A 4575-nucleotide genomic window follows, 5' to 3' on the forward strand; every position below is an offset into this window, starting at 1 on the left:
GGAGCCTATCTGCCTCTTTGGGCACCTAAATACCATTGTATATCTGGCCCTATCACCACGAGCTTCAGCGGGGCCAGGGCAATTTACATTTGCTCAGGATCTTACCAGTGTCCTCATGCCACTGGACTAAAAGCTTCTGCTCAGATGTAGGTGTCTGGAAGGCATTTACAGGCAGAGCATGTGCAGGAACCCAGAGATCACACAACTAGGACTCAGCCTGCCAACCCCCGCCAGGGAGCAAGTGCCGGGGGATTATAAATCAAACCCTGCTCAGAGGGGTGCCAAATATTTACATGTGCTATCACTCTCCTAAATAGGAATAAACACCCACTGAAATGCCTTGGAACAAAAGGTGTTATCTTAAACTCACACTGATAGCAGCTCACTAGGCTAATAAATAACAGCGTCCCACCAGAGAGATCTCCTTCAGGAAGGGTCTGTGGGGAAACGGACAGAGCTACGCAGGAGTAAAGAGCGTCCAGGTTATAGGCTTAGAGATAACTTTCTCCTTCACGTGCTGAACCTGGAGAAAACAGTCCTGGCTGCACGGTCACGGTCATTCTATAACCTTCTGTCCCAGTTTACAGCCCCGGATGAGTCCACGCCAGTCAATGACATTGCCTCCCTTGTTCTCCTCTCCCTGGTATTTCCATGGTGGGCCTCTCTCGAGTGGAGAGTGATGGGGAAAGGGCAGAGGTGCTGAGCACCCACTGATTCTGCTGAAGCCAACAGGCGCTGCAGAGGCTCCGCAACACCTTTGAAAATCAGCCCCATAGGCACTGGGGTGGGAGGCAGGGGACGCACTATGCTGCTGTGTTTGTACATGAGACTGGTGGAGCTCTCTGGAGACCAAAGGGCCTGCTATTGATGTCAGGTAAGGGAGCTCTCCTTTAGCACCAGTGGTAGAAGCCTGTGTTGTTAGAGCCAAAAGACCAAGAGGGATGGATGAGCAGACTTAATAACATCTTTTCCCACCTTGAATTTCTTTGATTCTATTGACCCTACCAAGCCAGCGGCCCTTGCTCCCCTGTAAGCCTTCTTAAAGCCTGGTTTGTACTTTATCTGAAGTTCTAGTCCCTAGGCTTGGAAGGATTTAAGCTGAGTCAGACAGGGCCTGATTTTCAGAGGCACTGAGCACTTCCGACAAAAGTTAATTTCAGTGGGCGCGGAGGGTGCTCGGCACCCCTGGAAAACAGACTGCAAGCACCAGTAGACGACTGTTTCCTCTTCTGCCCAAAAGTCAATGAAAACATTGCCCTTGTTAACAGTGTAACAAATCATTAGCTGCCCCAAAACCTCATTATCCTCACTATGTTGGACATCAAGAACTTACAGTGCCTGCATAGCTCCACTGCCCTCTACAGGATGGAACTAGACCTGCCTATCTGGGCTTCATAGGCTCTATACTCAGAAAGCTCAATGGGGATCCCCCTTTAGCTCAGGGGGCAGGAGTCTGTGACTTTGGAGCAGGAAGCGCTGAGTTCTATCCTTGCTGTGGCTAGGAAATTCCAAACAGACCCCAAGCACAGCGTTGTAGCAACTGTGATTCAGAGGTGGCCACAGATGTTACAACATAACTCATCACGGCTTACATGACGAGATGAGTCCTCAGAGCCTGGGGCTGATGAGAGCAGGAAGAACACACACAAGGTATGGAGGAGAATAAGCAAGAGACTTTGGCAATGACATTGGCACTGGGTATGAGTGCTCTAAATTCCAGTGATGGAGCCTCAGAGGGGAGCATTGTCCCCAGGCTAGTGATGGACTTGGCCCTATAACTCACAAGTGGGCTGATGGATTAGGTCCATATTCACCCCTAGGCTGGGACTTTATGGCCCCCAATTCAACACAGCTCCTTAAACAAGTGCCTAATTTGTGACATGTGAGTAGGCACAATTGCATCAATGGGATTACTCAGGTGCTTAGAACTGAGCATATATTTAAGTCCCTTGTTGAACCAGAGCCTACAGGAGAAGTTTCATCTATGGGGTAAACAGTCAATTGAGTTACTCACCCACGAATAGAGGTGTCTGCAGTGGAAAGAGTAAGCCCAGGGCACAGATTCCTGCTCTCCCTAGGAAACTCTCATGCAAAAAGCTTTGTTAAAGGATAGCTAAAGGGCAACAGGTGTCAAAACTTATTCTACCTAACACCAACCAAATATTTGTAAACCTCCCTCTTACACTTCAAAAGAAAACCCGCTGCAGCTGGCACAGAGAACACTTTCTAAGTGCATGCGGAAAGGCTGGCCGCATCACTCATGTGCTGCAGAGTGAAGCACTGAATGAGCTAATGGATAGAAACAAAGTGTTTTCCCCAACTTGCTGTACACTGGACACACACCGAAAGAAACCTACCAGGGACGGGCAAATCTCAAACAATACAGAGGTCTGGATGCTTATCTGGGATGAGCCTAACTTGGTCTAAACTGCTTTGGTGTATCCATTGGGCTGGGAATCTCCTGGGGATGATCATGCTTAGCATTTAGAGTCTGACCTGCATTGGAACCTGGGCTCCAACCCTCCTCAAGCTTTGGCAAAGCTCAGATCCAGGCCCATTTCTAACTTATGCTTTGCCTCACAGTGAGGCAGCTAATGATTATTAGCCCCATTTGACAGATGGGGAAATAGAGGTACAGAGCAGTGCCATCACCTGCCCAAGGCTACTCAGTGTGTGAGTAGGAGAGTCTGGATTAGAACTCAGGACTTCCTGCCTACGAGTCCCTCAGTCAGTCGACCAGCCCATGATGCATGCTCTCCAGAGCAATTCCCCATCTTTTCCTGGTGCTAGCTGGGCCATGATGGGTATCAAACAGGATGAGGTACCTGGACGGGGGATGAAAACTTAAAAAAAAAAAATTAAAAAAATCCCCAAATCAATCAACCAAACAAAAAATTCAAATTAAAAAAAAAAAAGTTTCAGGTTTGGTTTGAGCTTTGGAGGAAGGTTTGAGCAGGTCCTTATTGTACCAGAATGGATTTGGCATGGCCTGGAGATAGAGGGGGAGGAAAAGACACAAAGCACTTAAGCACATGTTCCGATTTAAGCAAGCACTTGAGTCCCATTGAGTGCGGAATGTGTGTAACAGATGGGGCCAGCACAATATGCTCAGTCCTAGGGGATCGGGTAGATAGTGAAAGGTGGGTCTGTTTTCTGCTTAATAGCCAGTGTTATGTTTGAGTCGGTTCATGATCCCACAGCCTCGCAGAAGTAGGGTCGGCACCTTTGCACGCCCACCACAAAGGTGGAATGACGCAGCTTTGTGCATGCACAGCTCATTCGCACCAATCGGTGAAACTACTTGTGCTCTTTCATGTTTTGCCATGAGCTTAAAGATGGGCCCAAGTGGCTGGACCATTTGCTGCAATTCCTGAGCCGCTCGCTGGGAAATGGGTCCTTTTCCTAGTGGAAACGCACCTTTCCGCGCAAGGCGGATTAGAAACACAGCAGGATCTTGATGTGGGAAACGGGACTTCACTGGTTTCTCAGAAAAGCTAAATCAGAGGGGCTCGGAACTGCCGCGAAACATGGCGTGAGAGACGTCCCGGGGGAACACTGCACCCATGTTGCATGGATTTAATGACAGAGTCTGCATCCTGAATACCAGCCGTGCTACAGCACTGTGTGCTCTTGCTCTAGGGACATCTTTAGACAGCAGCCAGGTGTCGGGGGGAGGGGAGGGGTAGTTGGGGAAACCGAGGGATCAGAGGAATCCGACTAATCTGCATTTTCCCCTTAACAGCCTCTTTCCTCTGGACCTCTTGGGGCTACCGTTCAGGCAATCCCAGCAACTGTGCATGAGGCTCAAATTATAGGTAGGGGAAGAGGGATCCCTGGTGGATAACCCTGGGGGAAGGGGCTGAAGGAGAGCTCTCCCTTGTTAAATGTTTCAGTCCCAACTAAATGTCTGACGTCAGAAAGCCCTGGATGGGGCTCACCGTAGGGCATCCCCTGCTTATGATAGTGCACTACGTCTTGCCAGGTCAGACTTCCCCAATGGTGGATATAGCAGGATGCCCAAGCACAGGCATGCCGTGCACTCACAGAAACGTCTTCCGCGATATGATCACTACATGCCACAACCCAGCTGTCTGCCAATCCTCGGAGATTCTGCCCTCTGCCTGCACTCCGGCTTACCTCCCTGTACTGCAGGAACCAGGATTGTAACGAGGCCAGCACACGAGTCTTCTGAGCTCAGGGCTACTCCCAGGGTAGCTAGTCACTAGATAAAGTACCTTACCCGGGTATGGAACGCAGTTGCTTACTCTTGGTGGTGTCACATGAAAAATGAGCAACTGGGGGCAGAGCTCCTTTGACAAGAACTACTGGTGGGCCGATTGGTGTCAAAAGTGGGATTCTGGGGGACAGACAGAGGGCAGCCCACGGTAGAGGGGCATTCCAGTATCTTCCTGTTAGAGTCAGTAATTCTGTGGATGGGTCCTGTGGGAGCATGTAGTCCTCTCCTTTCTCAGTGCTTTGATCTCCATGGTGACAAAGGGAACAAGAGCCAGGTTTAAAATATACTCTGCCTCCTGCTTTTCCCTCGGGCTGGAATAGTAAAAGAGAGAGAGAGAG

This window comes from Terrapene carolina, unplaced genomic scaffold (genome assembly GCF_002925995.2).
Source record: "Terrapene carolina triunguis isolate 2854851 unplaced genomic scaffold, T_m_triunguis-2.0 Scaffold199, whole genome shotgun sequence".
NCBI lineage: Eukaryota > Metazoa > Chordata > Testudines > Emydidae > Terrapene > Terrapene triunguis.